The 13,463-nt window shown below is 50.4% G+C and overlaps 2 long non-coding RNA genes across 2 annotated transcripts in view; one reads left to right on the forward strand and one right to left on the reverse strand.

Annotated features, from left to right (window-relative positions):
• Positions 1-13,463, forward strand: part of LOC129383887 (uncharacterized) — a 161,484-nt gene that overhangs the window by 37,438 nt on the left and 110,583 nt on the right. The window lies entirely within an intron of this gene.
• On the reverse strand, positions 7,657-10,075 carry LOC140213297 (uncharacterized). The gene is made up of 2 exons (XR_011890298.1): positions 9,897-10,075; positions 7,657-9,703 (listed from the first exon to the last, which is right to left on the reverse strand). It is a non-coding gene; the product is annotated as an uncharacterized lncRNA (long non-coding RNA).

Genomic DNA, 13,463 nt, shown 5'->3' on the forward strand with positions numbered 1-13,463 from the left:
GCGATATAGACTCATGTTATCCTCTCTTTCTTTCACTCCCCCTCCCCACGTGTAGGGTAGCAAACTGGACTCAACTGGTTAACCTCCCTGCCTTTCCTTCCCTCCCTCCCCCATCTCTCTCTCTCTCTCTCTCTCTCCATAGGAGTTCAATTTTCGGCAGCAGCACGCACTAGCAGGTCTTCGCGGCGAAGTATATTTGCGTCGTACGTCGGTTTACGGAAGTTAATGAGACACTGCGAGCACGCAAAAGCGTAGCTAGTTGCTGTGGTTCCGGTTGTCTGTTGCGCCCGTCGCGTAATGGGTTTGAATGTCGGGCTTCTTTCTGTGCTAGAGGTCCTGTGTTCGAAACCTGCCGTCGGACAACTTTAGTAATGTTTGATTATTATAACGCAGTTCTTTATTGCGAACGATCACCTTGCAAAAGTCGCGAAGCCACTTAAAAACCCCGAAGGACGAAATTTAGGCAATTCCACGCACTACACCCATCATCCCCACGTTGGCAGAACTGCACCTGCTCGCAGCTCCCACAGACACTAGCGCCACGGTTCCCCCTAGTAGTAATTGTATGAAACTCTTAATGTCGTCAGTCCCTTTTGTGCCAAGTTTGCTGCAGCTTTTGTGGCGCGCTTAAAGGTAATGCATCGTTGAGAAAGTGTGTGTGTAGTCCACAAGAATACGTGTACTGAGAACAAGCTTCTCCTAAAAAAAAAATGCGTGCTAGCCCCCCTCCCCAGTTCTCCCTAGTAGTATTTGTATGAAACTCTTATGTCGTCAGTTCCTGTTGTGCCAGGTTTTCTGCTGCTTTTGTGGCGCGCTTAAAGGTAATGCGTCGTTGATAAAGTGTGTGTGTGTAGCCCACAAGAACACGTGTACTGAGAACAAGGTTTTCTTTAAAAAGAAAGATGCGTGCTACCACCCCCCCCCCCCCCCCCCCACTCCCACACTTTTTTTTTTCGATGTGTCCGCGAATTTGAAAGCTGACAGGTTAGCATATGTACGAATAGTGCGTTTGGGTATTATGCATGGAACACTGTAACCACAAGATACGACGTTCTGGGAAACAATGTGTTTCGTGTTCAGTTTCGGCGAAGCTGTCATCGGCTCCTTTACACAAGCACGAGCTGAATCCGCGGATAGCCGAAATTCCACTGAATCGCTTTTGGAGAAAGTCGCATCCATCACTATATATATGCTGCGCTACCTCGTCTTTTATCTAGATATTCTTTTTTTTTTTTCGTGTGACAGTTTTTGTGCGGAATTGGTACAAAAATGGCTTAAAACAGAAAAAAAAGAATGATATTCGCGGCTCGCGCATTTGACGTTGCGCATATCTTTGCGCAATCGTTGCGGAATTCTCTCTCTCTCTCTCTCTCTTATTTTTTAAGCAACTCGTGCTTATAGAGGCGGTAGGGCGAAGGGGACGTTGGAAACCTTGCATAAATTGAACGTCCGTTGCGAGACATTCGCGTTGTTACGTGAGCCGTCCCTCGGTGCCAGCCGTCGTGGCATTTTCAGCCAGCGAGCCCGCATCGGCCGGCAAAGGCTGAGGGCTCATTCACACCGGTGACTGACAGTGGTCGCGCGACCACGTTGGTCGCAAACGGTCGCTTTGCTCGAAAAGCGACCATTTTGGGCCAGTCGCCGCTCTCTGCGCGATTTTCCAGTCGCGCGACCGTGGTCGCGAAACTGATAAACCAATCATCGGCGCACCGGAAGTGATCTTTCACGTGTCCGCATCCGGCCTCCTCCCGCGTCGCGGCGAATTCCGCGTAGATTCCGAGAGTTCTCGCTGAGAACGGTAATCTCCGGGATTCGCCCACGGTCGCTTTTTGATCGCGAGTCGCAAATGGTCGCGCGACCTCCTCAAGTCGCCGGTGTGAATGAGCCATAAACCCCCATGAGAGCGATTTTGTCTGCGACAGCGACGAGCGACGGATCGGGCCGTCGCTTGAACAGGTCGCTAGGTCTTGTCGCTGGACCGCTCGGTTCTGGAAATCTAGAATTCGTCGCTCGTCGCCCGGAAGTGCTCCGAGCGACTCGCCTATAGCGCCAAGCCGGAACTGGATGTACCATGGATGTACGTTACTGAAGTACTACCGATTATCGCATGGAAGGAGCAAACAATTTAATTTTTATGCTTCCAAGGATAAGAACCTGCTACAGAAATACGTCAGAAATATTTTATGCCGCTTTTTACATTAAAATACATCAACTTCAACGAGTAAAGCACGCGTCACGCTAGTTTCGGCGCCTACATTGCTGCCCTCATACCGGCAACACCGGGGAGACGTCGCTCGAAGTCATCGCGCCCACGGGGTACGACTTATAGGCCACGAGCGAACACGAAAGCTATCTCCATGGCGTCGCTTGTCGCTGTCGCGTGCAAGATCGCTTGCATGGGGTTTATACTTAACGCTCTCGCGACGAACTGGCGCTCGCAGCGACGCCTTGCTTTCGCTGCGTGTGTTACTTGTGACGCGTGCGCGTTGGCTGGCCAATCAGAAGCCGCGGCCAAGCGACAGCCGTTGCGACGCTTGCGTGGCCTCTTTTAGGCGCAGTGTAGTAGCGTAACGCGTCGGTGGGGATGAATCGCCGCCAGGAACAGCCACCGGTCGGACAGTTCTTGCCTTAAGGCTGGGAGAACGAGTTTATCAAAGCTTAGGTACCTTTGATGTATCAATTACTCGATCAAATTGGCGCATACATCGACGAATTATTTTTTGATAACATCCGGAACATGATTAGGAGGACAAAACTACTTTATTTGCAAGCTTGGGTGCATGTCAGAAACGAGTGACCCGGAGCTTTTCTCTTTTTCTTTTGTGTGGGAGGGGGTGGGCTAGAGGAGGCCAGGACACTGCTGCCATAACGCGGTTCATCATCAATATCATCATCATCAGCCTGGCTACGCCCACTGCAGGCTAAAGGCCTCTCCCATACTTCTCCATCTACCCCGCTCATGTGCTAATTGTGGCCATGTTGTCCCTGCAAACTTCTTAATCTCATCCGTCCACCTAACTTTCTGCCGCCCCCTGCTACGCTCCCGTTCTCTTGTAATCCAGTCCATAACCCTTAATGTACACCGGTTATCTTCCCTCCTCATTAATGTCCTGCCCATGTCCATTTCTTTTTCTTGATTTCCACTAAGATATCATTAACTCGCGTTTGTTCCCTCACCCAATCTGCTCTTTTCTTATCCCTTAACGTTACATCCATCATTCTTCTTTCCATAGCTCGTTGCGTTGTCCTCAATTTAAGTAGAACCCTTTTCGTAAGCTTCCACGTTTCTGCCCCGTAGTTTACTGGTAAGACACAGCTGTTATACACTTTTCTCTTGAGAGATGGTCTAAATGATATTAACCTACTAAGGAGCTTTACCGATGCGCCTTAGACGAAGATAAATGTAAGACAAGCACCGCGCTTTTTCCTCTTTCTTTCTTCAAAGTCCCGTCGTTAACGCGCTTTATGAAGTTAAAAACGTATTACCAAAGCGCCCACGTTCACACCCTATTGAGTCTAAACGATCTCGGAGGCTAACGCATCTACTTCGCGAAAATGAGAACTCGTGCTGATTTCAGATGAACGCGCTCGGACTCTAGTCTCATCTGAGGCGGATGGGGGGGGGGGGGGGGGGGGGGGGTTTGAATGACGTCATCCTCCGTTGGCGAGCCGACGGTAATGGGGTGAACGTGAAGTTGCCGACGACTGCACGATATCTATCGAAACAGGACGTGCTCGCGAACTTCCTCTTGCCATGGTGCCCGCACAAGGGGACGAGTAAAGGCACCGTTTGAAACTTGAGCTTGTGTCTCGCAAGTGTGCGCCCGAATCGGGACACGCCCGAGTATTTTGTTCTTTTGATGCCCATCTTGATCACGTTAAATTATTCTGATTTTCAACGTCCGGAAAACGACGCACGGTGTGTGTTGGGTTTATGCGGGTCACAGTGTGGGCGGTGGGCTCCTCGGGGATTAATTGTGACCACCTGGGGAGTTTCTTTGACGTGCCCCTGTAAATGTGAGCGCGCGAGCGTTTTTTCGAATTTCTTCCCAATCGAAATGCGGCTGGGAATCGAACCCTTCATCATCGTCGTCGGCAGCGTACAAGCCGTAGCCACAAACTTAAGCAACGCGGTCGCAGGTCCATCCAGATGCTTCCTCCTCGCAGCGCGCGGTTGTCGAACGTGCGACCTCGTGCTACGGCTTCAGCTGCAAACGCTGTTCCATCCAACCTTATCTCGTAGCAGAGAAGCCAGTTGCGGCTTTTGCCGGCGGCGGAATATCTCCTTAATTACCGCCGCGTCAGATTATGCCTCCGAGACCGGTTTTTCTCTTTCGTTTTTCCCGTTTTGCTTAGTAACCTTCCGTTGCCGTCTGAATAATTCTGGAGCCGTTTCTCAAAACTGCGCGCCTAATCGCGTTCTTTATTATCGTTCCTTGCGTTCAGCCTTGCCCTGCGTCCTTCTTTACCTGGCACAACCTGCGCGCGCCACGTTATGTAGCGAGCGGCTCACCCATCCGCGATGTGGAAAGCGAGCAGAAACCGTGTGCCGCGTTTGCATGTGAATTGCGATGCGCGCGACGAGCTCCGAGTCTTTTTGTTATGTTTGTTCAGTCTCTGTACCTAGCTCGTCCTTTTTTTTACAAAGCCTGCTCCGCATTCCTATAACTTCCTGCACTCGCGCGCATAACCATTCCTGGTGCGCCGCCACGTAGCGGTGACTTGGAATGCGTTGTCGCTCTCCCATCGCCTTTGGGGCTGCGCTGCCTGTGAGAAGTGTACCGTTTGTACGGCTGAGCACTACAGAGTTCCAAGCCAGATCAGTGTGTCTGAGAATGTGCAGTCGTACAAAAAAGAAAGAAAGAAGGGAGAAATCAAGAAAAAGAAAGGAGAGAGAGAGAGAAGAAGAAGAAGAGTGAGAAGTAACCGGCAGTACTCGTCTTACAATGAATGTCGACGTTAATGCGATCAGCACTGAAGCAGTGTGTGTGCATCAGTGCTCCTCCTTACTCGTGCTTCCGTCTGGGCAGACATCGCCATCTAGGGGTGATGCCGCAAAGTTCGCGCGTGGCGCGCAAGGCTTTTAATAGACACCTAGATGTATATAAGGTAGACGAATGGGTTACTACCGCGAAAGTGCGTGAAGTGTATCCTGAGAATGCTAGCCGCTTTAAAATTTAAACGAAAGCGCGAAAGTGGCGCGGATAAGCGTTGAGCACGTTTTGTGTATACCTGGTGGTTCTTCGCGTGATTAAAAGAAGCAATCAAGTAATCGATAATTCGGCAGGACAGCGGCAAGATAATTCGGCAGGACAGCGGCATCCGACAGCCACAGTCAGGAATATATCCGGGGGGGGGGGGGGCAGGGGGGGGGAGTTCGCAATGAAAGCTTCGCTTTGAAAAAGTTGAGAGAGCGTCGCATCCTTCGTGGCTTTAAAAAAAAAAAAAAGGGAAAGGCTACGCGGCGGCGCACTCTTCGCCGGCGCATTTTCAGCCGTGACCCATATTTTCGCGCGTGCATTGTCCTCCTTCGAGTGAGTGCGGAGCAGTTTGACCTCCACTCTGTCCGAATGTGGCCGCGGCGATTTCGCGGCGTTGTGTGTGTGTGTGAATACGCTATACCCGCCGGCTCTGTGCGCGTGTGCGTCTCTGTCTGTATGTATGCGTACGTATACGACGCGCAGTGTCTTCTCACCCGCTGGAAGTATTGTTTCTCTCCCTCTCTCTCATTCGCAATGTATCCTTTCCCGCCACCTGTGAACGAACGCAAGGTCAGCGTGTACTCCGAGTGTCGCAGCGTTTTGTTACTGCCGTGCGTACGTATGTGCGCGTACCTGGGGCGAAAACCATCTCTCTCTCTCTCTCTCTCTCTGTGTGTGTGTGTGTGAGAGAGAGAGAGAGAGATGGAGAGAGACAGAGGAAGGGACAAAGGCGGGGAGGTTAATCAGAGGGGAAGATCCGGTTTGCTACCCTACGCTGGGGAGAGGGGGAGTGGGAGGTAAAGAGAGAGAGAGAGAGAGCATGCACAAATGGCTCGGAAAGATCATGGGTCGCGGAATATGAAAAGAAAAAAAAAACTCGATAGTTCCTTACATTGTTTGATATTTGCGACTTTCGTGTATGCGGCCAACGTAACAGTGTTGTGCACTGTGTTACACAGGCGGGAATAAAGCTAGAAAAGCTGGATTTAATTTCAACGGCGCGATAGCCACGGCCACTTCGAAAACTTTTGAGACCGAGCCGTGATACACCGTGGCAGACGAGCATGATGTCGTGAATCTAATCCAGTCTCTCTCTCTCTCTCTCTGCGTGAAAAAAGTGCAGGGAACGCAAGGGCAATGTTACTTTCAGCACCGTATGCATAAAGCGATGAAGATGCTATGCTCAAGAGCCAAGAAAATAATCAAGAAAACTTGGGCAAACAAGAGCTTTATCGTCTAGCTGGAGAAGCCACTCGGAAAGATGGTTCGAAGGCAGCAAACGTCACTTTGCATTTGAGCCGCCTCTTCTCCGTAGACAGTCGCTGTCGACCGCGGATTATATCACCGTGTCTCTGCCTTATCATGCGACTCTCCATAACCAGTGCGGTCCCCGCAGCATAAAGTAGTGCGACAAAAAATACTCAAAGCAAAAAAAAAGAAAAAAGAAGGACGCACTTATGCGGTGTACGGGATGATAGGGACTTCAAGGCGTTCGACACTGGATGGACGAGGGGCGCCTTAAAAACCTGGAGACAACGTTTCGAGAAAAAGGGGCTTGTCTTCGCCCGACAGAAGAAAAGTCGAAGACAAATCTCCTAGCCGAAAGGTTACGTACGCGCAAATTTGACATTGCCCCCTTCGGCGTTTTGTCGAAGTTCACCGCTATACACTTGAGTAACTCACTTGTCAGCGCTTAAAGAAGAAAAAAAAAGCTATTTTAATGGAATTACTATAGAAACTTCAAACCGGCTTTGTGACTTGCGTAAGTCGATCGTTTTCAAGGAAATTTAAAGGAACTTTAACCGTCCCCCGCTGATAGTGATGTAAAGTAGTGCTTTGAGCGATACCGCGGAACCTCTATGGCGCGTACATTGTCTCCGAGATGTGCACGATCGCGGAGGCCACGGTGCACAGGACATCTTGGAAGGGACATTCTGTGATGCAGCGCCTCCGCCCGTCTGCAGTATAAGGGCAGCTGTTAATGTCAAGGGTGCAATATGTGGCCTTGGTGCGGCGGCGACATCGTACGCTATCGCCTCCTTTCCAAAAGGCAGTTTCTTGGGCCACTAGTGCGCCTCCTCCTCCCCCTCCTCTTCTTCCTCCTCCTCTTCCTCCTCCTCCTGCATTATACGCCTGTGCTGTCGTCCTTCAGGAGGCGGGCTATCAACTAATCTGAACTGCTTTAGCCGCAGCGTCGTGTTGTTCCACGTGCAAAGCGACTTCATTAGGCGCGAGGACGTTTATGGTAATAATGGGTATGAGAATGGTAGTCTTTCCAGACCGATTCGAATCGAATAGTGTCATTAGCGAAGCGAAGAGAATTATTGAGTACTTCTCGAATACGTTTCGTATAGTGAACAACCGTTATCGTCATTAACATAAAGCAATGTTCATAGTGTATTCACGACATTAGCAAGTTTCTGTCATTGCATTGCACGTTGCGAACCGTTGTTCCTTTAAAAGCGCAAATAAAGTGCTGCGAACAAACAAGGAGATTGCTCGCGTAGCTAAGTACGAATCGTAACGGTTTAGTACGTCGGTAAAGTCTCGCCCCGTGATTGACGTATAACGTGCTCCTGTGCGTAACCTTTCGTGTTTTATCTCTGGCTGCTGGGATGAAATTTATCGCACTAATTGATCCAGTTTTTATACCTGATCGCGCACCGTCGGCTACTTGAGATATTCGAAAACAATTCGGAAAATGCTCGTATTTACGAATAGTGGCAATTCGATGGGGAGCCAGTTGGACGACCTGATCGCGATTCTCCCAAGTCCCTCGAGTAAGAAATAATAATAACGAAAAGGATAAACAAAATCAGAGCTATGCCCTAAATGAATACCCCCGTTATGAATAAGCAGAAGTAAGGAAGGCAAGAATGCACGACTGGAAGAAAACAATGAATTGGTAAAGAGCGGGGGAAAGAAAGGATTAATAAATCGAAAGCGGACAGTGGAAGGGAAGCAAGATGGATGAAAGAAAGAATCGAAAGACTGTTGACACAGGAACAAAGATTGAATGAAGGGTAAACGAATCAACTTCGAAGAGCAAGAGAGACATGTGAGTGAATAAGGAAAGGAAATAAGCATATACAACAAAGGGACGAATCAAGGAAGTTGAAGAAACTACGTCAAACGTAAACATGAAAGAAATAGAGGAGGGTAATGGAATAATGAATCAACAACGCAGAAAGAAAATAAATAAAGAAAGAAAGAATGGAAAGAATATGAGCAAGCGAAATGTACGCCCATCCTCCCTGCTCCAGCGGTAAGCCCAGCGCTAAGCCCTGCGCCGATGTAAACAGTGAGTGTGCCGTGTGTTGTACCGATTCAGTGGCGGTTCGAGGTGGCGCTGGCGTCGACGGCCGTGGTTATGTAGTATACAAGGCGGTTTCACGTCGCGTGATGTGTGTAATTTGGGCACGCGCTTCCTGCCCATTTGCGCCTCTCTCGCACCTTTGGTGTGTATCGCGTTCATTTTTTTTCCTCATTCCTGCCCCGTCCTCTTCCCATCTCTCTCTCTCTCCACTTGTGCTTGCGCCTCTTCCGCGTCAACGCTCGACGCGAGGTGGGCACGACGCTCCACCGCCGAATACAAAGTTGAAGGTAAGAAAAAACGATGGGAACGGGAAGCGATAGAGAAAGAGAGAGACCGAAGAACAGGCAGCGTCAAAGGTAAACGACAAAGGAAGAAGCGATAGAGATGAAAGAACGACGACAGAAGAAGAAAAAGAAAGGGAGGCTCTGGCTGCACTGCTCGAAAGCGAGAGCAATTCACGGCCACCCGTCACACTCGAAGCAACACGAGTGTTGTCCGAAAAAGAGAGAGAGAGAGAGGTGCGCGAGGAAGGCTCGAGGGAAATGGGATGGCGTGACAGAAGCCGAGGGTGCGATGTGGAAGGCAGAGAGAGAGAGAGAGAGAGCAGCACTGTTCCTTCGCGCCGAGCGATCCCACTTCTTTCTTTCTCTGCTCTGCGTTCGTTACTCCGATTCTTTGTCCTTTTTTTGTTTTTCGTGTTGTGCGGTGTTGTTTCCAGTCGTTCGCGCGTCGGCCGTAGCGAGCTTTCTTCTCTTCTATCCCGTTTGTTCTTTTCTTTCTTTCTTGTCTTGCTGCGTTTCGCCGCCGTTGCTCCTTTGGTAGCAAAGTGCGTTCGCCCACTTCCCACCATCTTGTTTCTTTCTTCCCTTTTTTTCCTTTTCTTTCATCTCTTCTTTTTTTCTTTTGTCGTCTCTCTTTTATCGCGTTTGTTCGCGTGCCTGACCTCTCTCCGCGCGTGCGTCGTGCCTTCGTTTTGCAGCACCTTGAGTGGGACGTCCTGCCTCACCTTTTTTTCCCTGCAACTTTTTATTCGTTAGGTTTTTTTTTTCGATGTGCAGTCTTTATTGTTCATCATTCTTAATCAGTTGACGAGGATATCTCAGGTCAATTTGAGTGCTGTCTGTTGCGAGGTGTCAAGTTTACGACGGTCGCGTTTCTTTGGCCTGAACTCGGATTGAAGGCATCCCTTGCTTCCAACTAAAGGTACGCTTACATAAATCCGATAAAGGGTAGGCTCGTGTAACTTGTCGGGCTGCAAACCGGTGGTCGGGTTTATGTAAACACTAGCGAAATAGTAGTAGTAGTAGTAATTCTGAGGTTTTACGTGACAAAACCATGATCGATAGTTATAAGGCACGCTCTAAAGGGGGGGGGGACACCGAATTAATTTTGACCACCTGCATTTCGCCCCTATCGAAATGAGGCTAAGGGTTTGGACGCCAAAGCCACTAAGCAGGCATGGTGGGCAGTAAGGAAATTGCTGCTGATGGCACTGCAAATATCTAACCACATCAGCTGACACCTGGACGTTGGTCAGCAGCGTTGATGGAGGGGTTGAGGGAGAGGAGGAAATGGACAGGGAGAGAGGATGTAGACCTGGACGAAGGAAACTTTGCATAATGCACAATGTGGCAAGAAATAGACTAAGTAAGTAAATGAAAGCTACTTTGTCAACGCGAAATACCACAGTTCGCTTGATGCGTTACTTTGGCGAAGTGTTCTGTTCAACCCGATCCCGGATACCGACACTGTTCACTTCCGAGTTTGGGTCGGGGCGAATTCTTTCAACCTGCTTGACAGGATGCACGTTAACGCCGTCGGGTCGGGTCGGATCAGCTCGACTTCTGACTGGACGCGCAGGCGTCATGTAGAGTTCATGTGTACGCGGACGAAGCTCAGGTTTCCATCCACATGTCGATCCCGGGGTTCGCGATCGGACATTGACCCCATCGTGCCTCTGACAGTCTGTGTCGCCGTAAGCGTTACCCCGCCGCCTTTCGTAGCAGTCTCCGTGTTGCAGCCCTCTTCGCCTTGAGTTTCCTGCGCGAAAATTGCCAGATTAAACTTTGGCGTTAAAGGGGCCCCTCAAAAGGCGGCACGGCAAACTTCGGTTACACGCTGGAAATTGTTACGTGTCCTGTAGGGAACGTGCTGCCGCAAGAATTTTGCAAATCGGCTCATTAATAGCCGAGATGGAAATATCTGAGTGCCGCGAACCCATGATTTCAGCAGGCGGGCTCCACTGCCAAGCGAGACACTCTCTCCATTCGCCCCGTCTAGCCTCCGCAAGCGAAATTCCTTCCCTGCGTTCTCGCTTGCCAGACCTCGATGATCGCGTCACGCATACGTCACGGGCCCCGCCTTCATTTTTTTTCCCTTCTCCCTTTCTTGCGGCGCGGCGCACTTTCGCTGACGGCGTCGCGTGCGAGCTGTTGCGATTGTCTCGTTTCGCGCAACACGTGACTTTGCGCGCTGGGCACGCCTGACTAGCGGTATAAGTCAGTGCTACACGAATACTGTGGCAGAACAAGCGGATCGCAGAGCATGATCACGCGCTGGAACACGGTAGAAAATGGCATAGCTTCGGTGTCTGCGCGCGCGACTGCACGACGTGGGAACAAGCAGACCAAATCGGAAGTACATCTCTCTTGCTGCGGTGCGAAGTAAAACGAAAACATGCCGGCATTCGGTTTGTGTGTTTTATTATTTATGTAAGCTTTAATTCGTCTATTCAAGCAACACATTACGCAAATAACAGATGTTGCCTTGAAAAATTCTCGAAGTCACGTGTCACCACGAGCGACGTCACAGCACGACCACGTGTACGAAGGCGCACCAGCACGTGTACGTCATGCTCCGGCTTGGAGCGTGGCGGCCGCGAGGGAGAGGGAAAACGGCGTTCGGTTTGAAATTTCAGGTCTTTCCGCGGCGCGTGGCGATGTAATACTTTGCTGACACTATCGTTATCGCGCGTTGTATGCTCCGCGCTTGTCAGCTCAAAATAACCAGACCTGGTGGAGGGCCTTTTAAGAGTGTCAAAACAGCGCTGTCTGTGGGCGCGCACTTTCTATTGCGATCGAGCCCGATTCAGACTGAAATTCTCAACTGCGGTTGGCTTCCTCCACCAGCTGGTCCGAAGCAGCCGATTGCGATCGAAAAAATTCGAGCGCGATCGAAAGTGTGCCGTCTGACACCGGTGTGAGGGAACTGCAAGCGCGGTTGTTCAGTCACCATGGTAATGATGGACGGCGCATGGATTTGCCTAAACTTGATGCTTATGGTTTAAAGCGGCTCTGGCGGCATTGCAAATTGATCTTCTCTAACGAGATATCGCGTAATACCGTATGTTCACGGATATAACGCGATATTCTTTTTTCGTTAGTAATTCAGGGGGGCAGCCTCGGGAATTTAAGGACAACCCCCTTGACTATGGCTGCCCATAAAAGTCTCGATCTCGCTTTGTAGTCATAATATTATTATTTAAAAGTCCCCTGGTGTTATTTTGGTAATTGGGTTATACTCGTGTAGACACGGAACCATTCACAGGGTTTGTGCACTTGCGCAGAGACATTGCCTTGCCGTGTTAAAAAAATGAAAAAGAAAAGAAAAACGCGAGCGCTCGAAAATATAAAGCGTAATAAACGACGTCGCTAGAATGTTTGAAGCCACAAGCACGAAGGCTAGACAAATCTGTTTATGCCAGCCAACGTTCTCGTTATACCCGAGCAATTTTATTGCGATTGCAAATTATGCGGTCGCAGGCGCATTTTCGCCGCCGTGCTGTCACGTGTTAAGTATACAAGCGCGAAGACAATAGAGACTTTTAGCTCAGCGGGTTTACGTTTCGCTCCGCTCGCGGTCTCCACCGTTGCGCCAGCGGAGCGGCTCGCGAAAAAAGAATTTTAGCCCGGCGGATCACTCACCCGCTCGAGCGGGGTAAAGAGCGGGGCGCTCTGCTGCCCCACCTAGTGGTCCGAATAGGAGTTACTGAGAAATGAATTTGAATTACGCTTGCTTTTATTATGCAAGAAATGTTGAATAAAGATATATTAGATGTTCTCAGTACATTATTTGTTAATAATGTACTGAGTACTAATGTACGGGTCAGCGCCGCAGTCGCCGTCGTCGATGCAGAACACGGAGGAAGGAAACTAAGGAGAGGCCCTGACGTCACTCTTTGTGAAGCAAAAGTGAAGCCGGAAGTTAGCGTTGCTCATGGCGATGCTCCGCCTTTTGTGCCACCCTCCTCTCTTGTTTACATCTTTCGCGAAACCACGCCGCGTTGCGCGTGGTTTCGCACGCGGAGCGCGCGCGCTCGCGCAACATCCGGCAGAGCACGGTGCAGGTAACACAGCGCAACAAGACACGGTGACTAACGCAAACCCGCCCACACAGCGCCTTTGCCACGGCACGAAACCTACCAGAGCAACACGTGTGCGCGCTCAAAAAATCAGAACAACGCCGCCATTGTGGCCCAAAAGGCGTGGCCCTGCAGCAAAAAAAATAAAAAAGCAGCAAAAGAAACGAGAACCTATACGTCATTTCCGCCACACTTTTCTCCTAGCGCGCGGAGGGGGTAGGGCCTCTCCTTAGTTTCCTTCCTCCGTGATGCAGAACTACCGGCGTTCATGTTCGCGGCTGCCATCTTGCATTTCCCATACACGCCCGCGCGCGCTTACGCACGCTCGCGCGCTGCGTATACCCTCCGCTGGGGAGTGCTTTCCAGCGGGCGTAAACGCTGCTCCGTAAAACCGCTGGCCGCCTCAGCGTGGTGCGCATGCGCAGTCGCATCTCCGCTCGCCCGCTCCGCTCCGCTGGCCGTAAACCCGCTGGGCTAAAACTCTCTAATGAGCGGCTCGCTGCGTGAGCGAGGGCGAGCCCAATGTTAGAGGTCACGTGATCGAGCCTGTGCGGCCGAGCGCATTCTAAAGCCCCTTAAACTTCGT

The sequence above is a fragment of the Dermacentor andersoni genome, chromosome 9 (genome assembly GCF_023375885.2).
Source record: "Dermacentor andersoni chromosome 9, qqDerAnde1_hic_scaffold, whole genome shotgun sequence".
Lineage (NCBI taxonomy): Eukaryota > Metazoa > Arthropoda > Arachnida > Ixodida > Ixodidae > Dermacentor > Dermacentor andersoni.